Raw genomic sequence first — 12662 nt, 5'->3', positions numbered from 1 at the left:
TTTGAAAGCGGAGCCCAGGTAAAATGATCGGTGGTGTTGAAACTGCATGCATTACTTTTGTCCTGGTAAAGCCACTTTGGGGAAGGGGAATAAAGATACCGAGAGGGTATCGAGTGTTGAAATTGTGGCCTTTCGTTTGTTTATAACATTGAACATAGAATATTTAAGTGGAATTTGTAGTTAATGATAAGAATGGATTAGTACCTCCCTTCTTTTGATAAGAAGGACATATTCTTAAGAGTTTCTTCCAAAACATTCTTCTTGGGCAAACAAAGTTCTGTAATTTACCCATATTATGTAGCTCAAGCCGAATTATGCCAAGCACCAGAAAGAGAAGCACTGATAATTTATATCTCAAATAATAGACACTTTTGGAGACAGAGAAAAGTAATTCCACATTTTTGTGAACTGTGAGACAGGCTTTTGTGTATCTGCGAGTAGGGGGCGGTGGATTCTAGGAATTTGTAAAGCTAGAAACCCTCCTCTACTCTAGGAAGTTGCTCTAAGTTCCCCTCCTCGCCCTCCTCTCCCCTTCTCCACCTTACTATCCCTTTTCTTTTCTATGTCTGCTATCATGACAGTAAATGTCACAGTTACATGTGGCTGTGTTTCATGATTTGCTGCAATGCCTGTGACTTTTTCTCATAACACTAAGGATGCACCAGGGCCACGTGGAGCTGGGGACGGCTGAAGCATGTGCTGCCGGCTCTGTTTTGAGGGGTTGAATTGAATCCTCATCAGCAAGCGACTAAATAAGGGAAACAGAGAACTCTGCATTTTCAACCAGAAGAAAATAAACAAACTCTTAAAACACCGCTACAATTTCATCCCAGCCCTGAAAGGGAGCTTAATGATGGGGCCCCACAACCACTAGAAGGCAAATCCCTGACCCTTTACTAGATGCTCAAGAGATAGTAAAGAACGCCCCCTAAGTTCAGAGACTCCAGTTTGTGTTTACATGCTTGAACATTCAACTGTTAGAGGATATTATTAAATAAGTGTGAAAACACATTTTATGATCATTAAAACATAGATCATTACTGGACAAAACTCTGACTCAGACGTCACAAGCAGAACTTCTTTCTAGACAGCTGTGAGATGAAGTATACAACCCAAACAGATCACTAAAGTAAAGCAACCCATCTTCTCCGCTAAAGAACAAATATGTTCATTTTAAAAAATTACATTGATCAGTTTCATTTGATAGTAACTAATCTAATGATAGTAACGACATTTTGCAGACATCCACAGTGAGACCCCCACCATCCCCAAAGGGGGCCTCTGATGGTAACAAATGGTTGTCAGTCTAGAACAAATCATACCACCATGTAGAAAAATATATAACTCTGGGGTGAAAATGGCATGCCACTCCACGACGAAGAGCATTCTCCTTTCATTCGGCTCATGAGGCTATAACACAGCAACAGCTTTAAATTAGAGAGATAAAGACATTATTATTCCTTGGAAAACCAAATAGATGACCATGAAGTTATTTCTGTAACACTGAACAGAAAATACCCATGATTTCTTTTATGACTGTTACCAGATAATATATCATTAAAAATAAATATCTTAGCTAACTGTGATGCATTTGAAAGTCAATTAGAAATTATGAATGGATTATGATACTATGTTAAAACCATCTATGGGCCATTTATGACTATAGTTATTTCATAACATCTTTTCCTAAGTGATTGAAAAGACACATATGTTTAGTCTATTAAGGGAGACAGCAGGCACACTCTGGGAATACGGGAGAGTGTCAGTTACACCAATTTAGGAGATAACTCTAACCTCGGTCACCACCTCGTCTCTTCTGTGAAGCTGAATTCAGCCTTTGGTGTCTAATGGCAGCCTGACTCACAGAAAGCTTCTGAAGCAAGGAACAGAGCTACTGAGTGGCCGTGGGTGTCTCTGACAAAGCCTTAGAACAAGGACACAATTCTTTCTCATTCTGGTAACACAAATACCTATGTTGTTTATGTCATCTCACTTTTCCAAAAAATTTTATTTTTTTTTTAACATTTGAGGGTAAATTTTAAATTACAACAAATACTGTTAAATTTTTCTATTCTAATGAATATACAAATAAAGCTCTACAAAATGGAAAGGGATAAAGTTCTTTGGTTGGACATCTGCATCTTGAATACACCTTCAAGTCAACCATTATTTATTGAGTACAAACTGTTCAAGGCATTTTGCTGGGCAAAAGGAAAAGAGGAAAGGACATTTGCTGAGAGTCAGGGTCCTCTGTGTGTGTGTGTGTGTGTGTGTGTGTGTGTGTGCGTGTGTGTGTGTGTGTGTGTAGGTTGATCAATCCCATTTCATTCTTCTTTAATGAGTTTGCATACTGAGACCGCAACTGCCCATGAAACGCCTTGTGGCATCGTCTTGAATTCCATCATTGCTGTGTCCAACCATAGATACAATTGTCCCCTGATGCTCAATGCCCACACAGCTACCAGGGATGCCTCCTCACACTAGCACTGCCACGTTTCTGGCTGGGTGATCACAACCAGCACTACTGTGCACTAAGACTGGGCATCCCACTGTGTGTACCATACCCTAGTGGGAAGAAACATATTTTGTTACATGGTTACTAAACATGCAGCTTAATTTAGAGAAGTGTTGGTGGGACCAGTTCCTTGCATCACTCTTCTACAACTCTTTCCAATCACTTATGAAGCCATAGAAGGCCGAACATGAGCAAAGTTTGATGCTTAGGCATCCTGGTTTAATCGGAATTATCAATCTCTCCTGGTTACTTAAATTTATTTGGGGGTGAAGCTCGTCAGCCTGGTGTCTTCTATTTCTTAGGATAATTTGAAAGAAGAAAACTTGAGAGTGTTCACTTGACAGGGACTGAAGCTCACCTATAAAAGGCTAAGGTAAATTCAGGGGTTTAAAAAGTAGACAGCATGCTGTCACTGCTGTGGTAAAGCCGAAGTGGGAGGAAGGTCTCTTGGGATTTGGAGAAATAAAAGGTATCCTAGGAATCAACTGGGGGCCAGACAGATTTGGATAAATGCTTTTGAGGTTCTTTCTATCTAATATACATATATGGCTTTTTCTAGAACTTGCAGCAATGAAAGTCCTTATCAGCGAATTCACTACTTTATTGAACACCAATGGTGAGGAAATATGACTAGAGGAACAGGTCATGAGTCAGGGACTCAACAGAAAAAGAAATCATAATTTTGCTGATTTAATGTGCAGTCTCTTCCTCTGGCTAAAATTTTAGTTATTTGCTTCTATAGGACTTCTATATTTTAGTGCCTGACAACAGCTTTTCAGTTTTACAAAACTACCCCCAGCATGGAAAGTATGTTTGATGATACAACAGATAGGTTTTGAATCTCATATTTTTAATTTAATCTAAAGTGTATACGGTGTTGACACTCTGGGAATCTAAACACTTAATTCCTCCTCCATCAGAGATCTAAGAGATTATATTATACTTTAGAAATTTTGAGGAAGGCCAAAATGTAATTATTAATATAAGGCTTTGTAAAAAGTATATAATCATGATCACATTGCCTGATTATTTCCAGAATTTCTTATCCATTTCAAGCAAATCCTGCAACTATTTTAATGTGTATGGCCTTATTTCTGAGTTGCATTTTCTAATGAGAGAAGCTTTTGAGCAATTATAACTAACTAGAAATCATATTTGATCTAGAGTTACCCAATATTGCTGCTTGATTGATGTGTTCACAGCAAGATATGTATTAGTTCATTCTTCTCCCAACATGACAGAGTCCAGTTTGACTCCTGGCTTCAGCCACTGCTTTCTCAAAACAGAATGTCAAAGTAGCTGGACTTAATTAATTTAGATTTGGCTCCAGCTTGAGTTCATCCTTTCTAAGCCACCCTCTACCCAGTCTCAGCAAAATGCTATTACCTCATTTACTGCAACGACATCCTGGTTATTCAGGCTGCAGCCTTGTTCCACCGGTTAACCCTCTCCACTCAGAACTGGTAGAAAACAGTCTCCCAACATGTGTGTAGCATGTTGGTGGATTTTCTTCTCCCAAGTTCTTTTTCACAGGAACGCCATCCAAGGAAATAAACTTATATGTACAGACACACCCGCCCCACACATAGCACACACACATGCATATGTAATGACACACACATAGGCATTTGTATAGATTGATAGATATCTGCATAGTATAAAATGCTTTAATTTCACCATGATTTAAAAAACAGTGGAGTATTTTACATTCTCGGTGCTTTCCTGAACCTGCTATAAAATGTAGACACTTGTCTGGAACATTAACTGTAAGTGACTATTTAGGTAAGCTTTACAGAGAAGTAATTTCTCTATTACCTGTAGCTGTTTTTTATACTTTCTCCAACAGAATGTGTCCTGCTCTGGAGTGTTCCTGTCCAAACTGTGGGCCTTTCTGAACCAACTGTCGAAATCTAGCTCTCAGTTCTATTATAGGGGAGTATATAGAGTCCTTTAAAAACACATACACTCTCTTACCGTCTCCTATTTCTCAACAAGTCTCTGTCTCTCTCTCTCTTTCCCTCTCTCCCTCCCTTTCCTTACATAAATACCAAAAATCTTGACCTAAAGGTTTACATACCCCTTAGCATTATTTAGTGCTGTCTGACCTGGTGAATCCATTGGTGACAGATGAAGATTCATTTACCAGACCAAGTTTGAGTGTTAGGAGGCAAACCCCAGTAGCAATGTGAAAATGAGACAAAAAAAAAAAAAAACCAGAGGCTGGGTTCTATCAGTCCATTTCGATGGTGACTGAAATAAATCAAGATTGAAACAAGGAAGGCCAGACACAAGAATTGTAAGGGGAAGAGGTTCTTCAGGGAATTAGTCAACTATTATTCCAGGAATTTGTTCTGATTCAATATTGCATGAATTGATATATGAATCATTAGGATTAAAATTAAACAATGGCAAAATAATAAACTTCAGGCTGCTGCTGTATTAGACATGTGAGGGTTGCAGTCAAGACACTCTGATTGTGGCTCTGAAGGGCCACGTAGCCCTTACTTCATCTTTCCTACTTCAACTGACATATTAAAAAAATTGAGAATTAGTTAAGATTGTCTCTTGGGACCCCATTAGCACTAAGATTCTAAGACAGTAAAATATGTTTATGCCATCAAAAGGAAGGAAGGAAGGAAGGAAGGAAGGAAGGAAGGAAGGAAGGAAGGAAGGAAGGAAGGAAGGAAGGAAGGAAGGAAGGAAGAGGCACTCCTTCATTACACCCAGGACTGTCACTGATACTGGAAACGTGGCAATGAGCAGCTCACAACCACTGCTCTAAGGGGCGCTCCATGTGCAGAGCACGTGGTGGCCAGCCCTCCAGATGGCTCCCAACAAACCCCACCTCCTGGCACTCACACCCCTGTGCACACACCTCCCATGTGTGCCAGATGCATTCTGTGCAACCAACAGAAAATGGAAGATGTGACAGTGTGCCACTTCCAAGATAAGGTTATAAAAGTCACTGTGGCTTCCATCTTGGAGGTTTTCTGGTTTTCTCTCTCTGTCTCTCAGATCACTCTCACCGGGGTAAGCCAGCTACCATTAAAGGGCCCTGTAGAGCTTATTTGGCAAGAAACTCAGGCTTCCAAAAGCCAAGTGAGTGAACTTGGAACCAGAACTCTCAGCTCCTGTTAACCTCAAACAACTGAGGCTTCAGCCAACAGCGTGGCCACAACCCCATAAGGGATCTGAACTAAGCCATTTCCACATTTATGACCACAAGACTGGGAGATAATACTCACTTTAAAAAAAAGTATGCTGTTGTATTTAATAATTCTTTCCATCCATTTCATTTATTTTTTTTAAGTTTAGGCATATAGCATGATGTTTGATTTATTCGTATTATGAAGTGATTACCTCAGTAGGTTCAGCTAACAGACACCATCTCATATGAATACAATAAAAAGAAAAGGAAAAAGGAAAAAAAAATTCTCCATTGTGATGTGAACTTAGGATTTACTTCTTAACAAATTTCCTAGGTACCACACAGCAGTGTTAGCTATGGTATCATGTTGTACATGAAATCCTTAGTGCTTTTTTATCTTATGACTCAAAGTTAGTACCTTTTGACCATCTTCCTCCAATTCTCCCCTCACTGTCTATAAAGAACTTACACAACTCAATAGCAAAAAAGCCAAAAACTCAATCAAAAAATGGGCAAAGGATTTGAATGAACATTTACCCAAAGAAGATATACAAAACACCAACAGGTACACAAAGAGATGCTCAACATCACTCGTCGTTAAAGAAACGCAAATTAAACCCACACTGAGGTACCATCTGAGGCCTGTAACAAGGTCCATTACAGAAGGTTAGGGTTATATATATAAGTGGAAACTCAAATAATTAGAGATACATAGGTCCTTGCATTTCCATCACTCTCTTTTATCCATTTTCCCATTAAACAAATCAAACACCTGTTATACATTTTTTCTTTATTTTGAAGATTTAAAGTCTGAACCACTAATTCAGCCTCTGTATTGATATCTACAGATCAACCCCAAATTAAGTGGATTAATAATGTTAATCAGTAGCTTGATGCTGATGGTTCTAGAATAGTCACAATTCATACAGAGTTTCTAGTCTTCCTGATGTATCATTTTAAGAAAATATTCATGATATATGACCATCATTTCCTCAAATGGGACATTAACTTCCTGTAAATACTGTCTGATAGTCTTTTCAATATATATCGTCACATAGATCTCAGGTGTTTAAAGGGTACCCGGTTTTGATACACATGTTTAGAAAAGATAAGAAGCATGCTGAGTTATAAAGTCATGGAGAGTTTAGAGCTTTTCTGATATTCTCACTAATATTTCATACTTTTTTAGTAATCTGTAACTCATTGCTACATTTCACTTAGGTGAATAATTTCTCATGTTTTCTACTAGGCAGCTGCATGTACTAGTAAGAACAATTAGCTGTGTTTGAGTTTAACAAAGACACTAGAAGGCTAAACCTTAGTTAGCTCACCTGTAAAACTAACGGAAGCTGGGATACACAGAGGACAAGACCTGGGTGTAAGAGATACTGAACACAGAGCCTAACACTTGATGGAGACTCAAAGGCTATATTTTTAAAGGCTGAGGTTATAAATCTCTAGATAATTTCAGGTATCTAATATCAGATAAACATTTCTCAAATTCTGTTTTTGAATTTTATGTTTTAGAATATACTACTTCTGTTCTGATGGGTTTTGATTCTGTTTTATTTGATGGTTCCACTTCATATATTCTGATGGATATTTGAAAGATGTAAGATAGATATATAAGCATTCTCTCTCTCACTGTCGAGCTAGGTAGCTATGTCATCATGAACACAAATTGTGTTATTCAACAGATAAAATACACATCTTAGGTACAAGAAGAATGTCCATCCCAGGTCATAAAGAACGGCATCTTATTTTAGGTCTTTGCATTACCTGTCAAAAGTTGTACCCTAAAGAACAAAGCAAACAACCTCACAAAGGAATACAAGTGGGTGGGGCATGGAAGGCACACAATTCATGGGTGAATTTTAATACTATGATTTTAACATAATGTCTTCAATTTAATGTTGCTTGCTTTGTTTGTTTCTTAAAATCCGTATTTCAAAAAAAAATCAATTCCTTGAAATGATGAGTAAAGAAACAGATAATTTCAATAAAACAGAAGGTGGAGAATTGGCATATAATAGAAAGGCAGTTATAGGTGGCAAGAGTTACAAGGTAGGAGAGGTTTAAGTAAAAGGACAGGATGGGAGGAAGGCTAATAGAGACATCAAGAACAATGACGTCTGCGAAGAAAATCAGCTTGTAACACTGCTGTCTCCAATTCAAACATTTAGCACGACCCTACAGCAATGTATAATTTTATTTAAAAATTGTTTTTATCAGAAGCATATGTTTAAAAATTCATGTGAAGAAAAACATTTCCCAAGATTCTTTTCTTTTTATCATCAGAAATAATTTGTCATAAAATACACACTTATTTTTCATTTTTGTCATAACTAATTAAAATCATAAAGACAATTCTGCTGTCTTTGTAAAATTCTTACCTTGTGTATGCATTTTTAGGAGATTTAATCCCATTTCAAATCGGAGAAGCCAAGCAGAGCAGCAGACACATGAATATCTGACATAAAGGGAGACTCCTTACCTGTGGCTTCACCTCTGAATGATTCCAGGGCCCTGGTACATCTTAAGCACCCTAATTCATAGACGGCCAAAATTAAAATATGCTTTCAGTAAATGCTGCACACAGCAGACATGTCTGAGATGCTTAAAACTATAAACAATTAAAATAATCACTAATTTAATAATAACTTAATAATAAATAATTAAATAACTAATAATGATTCTGGCAATTAAAATGATTTAGTAATTAAAGAACAATGGTGTTTTTCAATTTTAATGGGTGCTTAATTCCATATTTTTAACTATTGTGGGCTAACTAAATTTGATGAGTGATCATATTCAGATGTTTACGGGAAATTGTGCAAGGATTTCAGAACATTAAAATATTATATTTTAAAGCTGTCTATTTTTTAAAACATATATTCCATCATTCAGATCAGTTACTGTACTCAAAACACATTAAAATTAGGTAGCCAAATGTTGTTTGGGGGATAAAATGAAACTTTAAAAAATTCCTGAAAGCTCTTTGTTCTTTAAAATTTTTTGAGTCAAAATACATATCTATGAAAATTAATCCCACATGCTTTTAATCTGTTTATGCAAACCATCAGGCTGATTTGTGAAAGGGGGTATTTGATATTTCAGAAAGTTGTTTTTTGAACAAAGAAGGTATACTGGGTGTGTGTGTGTGTGTGTGTGTGTGCGCGTAGTCTACTTTAAAAAGTAACACATGCTCACAACTTAGAATACACAGAAAATAATAAAAATTACTCTTAATTTTACTAGTAAAAGACACTAACTGTTTACACTTTGGCATGTCTTTTCAGTAATTATATGATGCATATTCTCTGTATAGTGTATGTTCTCACTATAGTTACATACAGCTGGAGATAGAAAACTAGATACATTTGTGTTTATATCTGTATGTATAGTTCTCTGTACATAGATAATACTATATAATACTAGATATAATGAGTTATGTAGATAAAACACACTATTTATTCAGGCTACATATTAAAGTTATATTTTTATTTTTACAAATCTTAATTTTCTCTTTCATGGTTACATATAAGAAAGTATCAGGATTGGGGAGGGTTTTATAGCTGTCTTTAAGCAAACAGGCTATATTTTAAACACTTAAAGTACAAACACTGAGTAATCATTTAAAAGATTAAAGAGATATCTAGTTAATTTTTTTCATGGATTATGAAATTATTCATAGGTCAAACTACTTATAGTCTTTGAAAATAAAAAGCTATGGTGGGAACACAATTTACTGATTTGGATCATGCAGAGCATTTGTTCAGCCACTAGGAGCAACTATTTAAAGGTAACAAGACACGCAGTCTGTTTGGCTAGTGACGCCAGCAGGGAAGGCACACCAGACCACACCCCAGCTGGGTGGCGTGCTATTCATCGATGGCCCCTTAGAGCAGGTATTCTGCTCTGTTAGAATATCCCAGACAAGCAGAGCCCCAAAGAACTAGCTGACCATTCCTTGAACCTGATGTAGTAAGATTTCCTTTCCAACTTGAAATAATTAGCTGTTATCCATTTACCAGCATGACTTTACCATGAAATGAAAGATTTCAGATCTCAAATAGTATGTTCTGTTTACAAATATTTTTCACAACACAGGATTCACTATAATTAATAGTAATAACAAAAATAGTTCTAAATTATAGTATGTGCATAATTTATCAAAAACTAGTCAAGAAAAAAGTGTTTCTCAAGCTCTTATTCTGGACAGTAAACTAAAATAGGTAATTGTGGTTTTCTTATATTTACTTTGTTGAACAGAACACTTGTATGCCCAAACTAACACAATATAACATATTAAAGAAGACATAGTACTTTCTAAAAAAATAATAAGGATCTTATCAACAGAAAGTAGCAGAAATGATAATTGACTGCATACAGATTTGTTTATTTGCCTTTAAGGAAAAAGCTATTTTAAAAATTAGTATTATATTTCCATTTCATACTGCTATATATATATGTGTTTACACTCAACATAAAATATGAATTTTAGAATCTAAATGGTTTTCAATATACTATTAAAATGGTAATCATGTCAGGAAGAGGTCACATGTTTTGAATCATAAAGGCTATACTTAGTAGCAGGCATTTGAGTTAATAATTTTATTGCTGTTACAAAGACTTGAGTTGGCCTTTATGGTCTTAAAGAGATACACTCCCTGGGAGACAAGCGTCAGAGAGCATAAGGTCTTTACTTCAAGGTCGAGTCAATGTTTGGTACAACATAGTCAATGCACAGACTGGGACTCACCTATGAGGCAGTCCTCTGGCGGTTCGTGAGAATATTTTAGCATGTAAAGAAGAAATTAGAATAAATTACATCTGCTGGGGTGCTCAGCGGGCTTTCAGAGCTTTGAATGTAGGTCCATGTCTTCTCACTAACTAAATCTGTGCCTCTGGGCAACTCACTTAACTTTTCTGTGCCTCGACTTACTCGTGTTAACTGAGGGGCTAATTAATTATCTAAACTTTCTTCCACCTCAAAAAAATCTTTTTTCTATAAAAAAAACTATTCATTTCTTAGTTTCACACCATGAATGATCATGTCCTAGGTCACATCATGCAATGTCAACTCAAGCCTAGAAAAAGGAAACAAACTAAAACAGCTGGTGACCCAGTTAATCTGGGACTAACATTAATATCTCCAGATTCAGGCTGCTAACTCTGTCGTTAGATTCAAAAATGAAAAAATAAAATCTATTAGAGCCAGTTAAGTAAATGGAGTGGATATAGTATTAACACGACTCTAGATACCAAATAAAATCTTACTTTCCCTTAGAATCAAATGCATTGCTTCATCTAAGTACAGTCCTTAGTCGCGATATGAGCCAAATGTTACTTTGGAAGAGACCTCCTCGGGCACAATGAAGAAAAATTCCAGGAGTTTCTGTTGACCAACCTAGTTGACCAACACAATTTGCCTGTGTTTTTATGAATCTGACCAGTGGTCGTTATACAAGAAGAGCTTGTTTAATGTGTAGCAGAGAGTAAAAGCTGATATGTTTTCTGACACAAGATGGGGGGACCATCTTTGGTTCTCACTAGCGCTTCAGATCCTTAAGAACACAAAGGCACAGAGGAAAGAGATCTGGAAGACTTGACTCAGAACAGGACCTTTTCTGAGATATTTCTTTCTTGCTTAGGGCAATCTGTGCTTTTATGCGTCCCTTTGGTACTTTCACCCGGAAAAATAGTAATAAAGAACGCTATTCCACTGAGGGGTTTGTTTTGTTCTGTTTTGATTTATTTTGCTTGTTTTTTGTGTGTATGATGTTGAAATGTGCTCTGGGCACATTAAATCTTGAATTCTTATCTAAGAGATTAAGACTGGCATAATATATTGACTGAAATAGGCCTGGATTACCCAAAATAGCTACACATTCAAGCAAAGTCAACAGTTTTGAGCTAAAACAAATTGCATGACCCCATTACCTTAAAAAGGCAAATGGAAACACAACCTATAGCCTAGAATAAGCCTGATGCTGGAATAATTCACAGGGGATAAAAATAACAGAATATGTATGTGACTCATGAGAGTCTTTAATTTAAATAAACATGTATTTCTCCCATTAAAATTTAATGCTTAGTGTCAAAGGGATTTGCTCAGCCTACGCTATTAACTATTCAATAGTGTTCAAACATTTCTAGCAAACAGTACAACCAAGTAGTTGAAATTCCTGAATCTAATATCAAATCTAATATCAAAAAATGCATAGTACACATATGAGACAGTGTATCTATTCCTGATGTAAGCATACACACAGGCTGTAAAAGTTTTTCTCAGTGCATATATGCAAGGCTGTTGAAGAGTTAAGAATTCCTTTAAAGACTGGAATGCCACATACAAAAGAACAAAGCTGTACCGACTGCTGGCCCTTACAGCAGAATTCAGTGCCTGTCTCCCTAAGGAGAGGTAAGGCTGTGTATTTCTAAGTGGGCACAGGCAGATAATTCTGGTTATGCAAACCCTGTGTGACTGGGCACACTGATCAGAGGTTTCCAACATGAAGCATCATCGTGAACGTGAGTTAGGGGACTGACTTCATTAGACACAAAGGTGACTCACTGGTGGGACCTGAGGACATCTCAATCACAAGCCATGTTCTGTACAAATTTACCATCTTAGAACCACCATACAAGTTCCTCTCCTTACGTTCACCTTTTACTTTTCAGGTCCACCCAAGAGAACTAAATATTAAACTGAGTCATTCTTACTTAGGCAATTAAATGATCCTGATAGAAAGTGGGGCCTAGCGCTCTCTGAAGGCCCATGGAATCTCCGTTAAATGAGGAGGTACCAAGCGAGAAAGGAAGATTCTCTGAAGGCAAAGTCCTTCTAATTTGCTCTTGAGTGAAGAACATCAGAAGTATAACAGAAAGTGAAAGAACTATATAGGAAAACTAAGTAGCTTTTTCAGTAAGACATCAACACGTATCAAACCCTGAAACACTGAGCAACAGTTGTGTAGGCATGCCAGTTTGAAGTAT

Source organism: Camelus bactrianus, chromosome 35, assembly GCF_048773025.1.
Source record: "Camelus bactrianus isolate YW-2024 breed Bactrian camel chromosome 35, ASM4877302v1, whole genome shotgun sequence".
In the NCBI taxonomy this organism is placed as follows: domain Eukaryota; kingdom Metazoa; phylum Chordata; class Mammalia; order Artiodactyla; family Camelidae; genus Camelus; species Camelus bactrianus.
Note: the sequence above shows the minus strand (reverse complement) of the source record.